This window comes from Rhipicephalus microplus, chromosome 3, assembly GCF_043290135.1.
Source record: "Rhipicephalus microplus isolate Deutch F79 chromosome 3, USDA_Rmic, whole genome shotgun sequence".
Lineage (NCBI taxonomy): Eukaryota > Metazoa > Arthropoda > Arachnida > Ixodida > Ixodidae > Rhipicephalus > Rhipicephalus microplus.
This window is the reverse complement of record NC_134702.1, coordinates 46,362,439-46,364,792: the sequence shown is the minus strand read 5'-3', so window position 1 is coordinate 46,364,792 and position 2,354 is coordinate 46,362,439.

Sequence of the window (2,354 nt, the reverse complement as noted above, 5' to 3'; positions counted from 1 at the left end):
CTTTGCAGCGGCACCCGTTCGTCCCTCGTGGCCGTAGTAGTAGTGTGTAACAAGTATCACATTTTGACCTCCTAGGTGGTGCCGGTGGGAGATTTCTTCTGTGCGTTGTTGAACAATAAGAAATAGTGCTCAATGTACATGCCAATGGCTTCTAATGGGGAATGAGAGACAGGAGCATTCGGCCTTTTGTTAACGCGCACGCTGCGATTCCCAATAGCAGCCATAGGCATGTACATCGAGCACTATCTGACAAGAAAGGGTTGCTACGTTACACTCACTGGGTGTAACCTCCTTACCTTTAAGAAGGTTTAGCGAGCGTTGAGCCGCAGTGCCATGAATACAATGAACTAATATATACCATGAATGAACTCGAGGTGGTTAAAGGTGGGAAGTAGATACGAAGCGCAAACCGTATGAAAGTAAAAGCCGAATTCTCCTGTCTCTCATTTCCCATTAGCAGCCATTGGCATGTACATTGAGCACTATCTGACAGGAAAAGGTTGCTACGTTATACTCGCTGGGCGTAACCTCCTAAGTTTTAGAAAGGTTTAGCGAGCGTTGGGCCGCAGTGCCATGAATACAGTGAACTAGTATATACCATGAACTTGAGGTGGTTAAAGGTGGGAAGTAGACACGAAGCGCAAGCCGTAAGAAAGTGTGCGTGTGCCTCCTCTCGTTCAGTCCTTGGAATGCCCGCTGGATGGCGGTGCTTCTATATGGAGAATATATGATGAAAAGATGCGAGATGGTGGTACTTTGAGTGCTGAATAGATGGACGAACGGACCCTCAGACAGATGCATATACGGATGCACGGATGGCTGCACGGACGGATGGACGCATGGACGGACGCAGGAGCGGATGCTTGGACGAGAGCAGGGACGGATGCACAGATGAACGTACGGACGCACGAACAGACGCACGCACGGACGGGCGGATGGACGCACGGGCAGCCACACAGACGCACGCATGGATGTACGGAAGCAAGAACGAATGGACGGACGGATGCTTCGCCCCACTATCCATCATTCACTCCGTGAATATGCTGCCATTTTTTTCTAAACACAATTGCCTTGCCATTCTCAGACGGGACGCCTAGTGTTCTTATATTGTTGTACCAAGTACTCTAAATTCTTCACCCCTCTTTCTAAGCACAGTAATCTTTTGTGAGACCTACGGGACGGCTTTATGCTCCCCCATAGTAGAGTACGAAGCATAGAGTAACATAGTCCACTAAGTTACTCCGTGTACGAAGTACTTTAAATCGTTGAAGGGCCACTCACCAGGCCCCATACCAAATTTTAGTTGGACAGTGGAAGTTGTTGGGTGTCCTATGAGGAACATTTTGCCACAAAAATTTATTGAATCGGTTTATTACAAACTGAGAAAACAATTTTTTTTTTGAAGCAGCGTGAAATGAGGATTACCTGAGGAGAGCTCGAAACCCTTACCGCTTCTCCGCGTAGCCTTCGCAAGTCAAATCTCTTCCCTACGCTCTCTGGCATCCGATCAAGAGGTCACGTGCGCATGACGTGCTCGAACAAGCCCAACTCCCGACCACGCGAGCGGGGTTGTTTTCTTGACCAGCGTTATTTTTGGTCTACTGCCTGTTTCTGCGGGATGGTTCGGAAACGCTATAGCTTAGACGTGGTAGAATATATCGGCGCAATGGGTGTGCGAATGCGCAGGAGCTTTCCACGGCTGTTGTCTGCTCGGTGCGCTGACCGCGAGGACACGAACGCATGCGAAACGCCGGCACATTAGCCCAGCAATGCACTTCACGGGAGAAAAAGAAAAAAAAATAACGCTAACGTTCCTTTATGGCGTCGCAACATTTATCTAGAGATTTATTATTCTCTTCAAAAAACAGATAAATAAACTACGCATGCCGTGTTAAATAATTTTCCCCATGTCACGTGCCACTGTTGGCAACGTCAGAGCACAGTTGTCTGCGTAGAGGACCAACGTCACTGCATTGCCGTGTAAGTAAGGCCATTCATACGCGCACATCATGCCCCCATGCTTTGGGCGCGTGCCCTCGAAAGGAATAGGGAGCAGCGTTAATGTTGAAATTTGAGCCATTTCCGTGGCGCGTAGCGTTGCGAATTTCGGCAGACGTGATCAAGAGAGCCTCATCTACGCATTGCGCTTGTCAGCTGAAAATTGCCAAACCTGGTGAGTGGGCTTTTAACCTATTTTTATAAACGCATTGCTATCCCGTAGTATAGTAAATTTGTTTTAACCACATCCCGGGACAGCTCAAAGCTCTCCCATAGTAGACTATACATCGTACTTAAAACCGTCAAACATTTGTTCGAAGCACATATTCTCTATGAGCAGAACAGTGAGAGCTCCG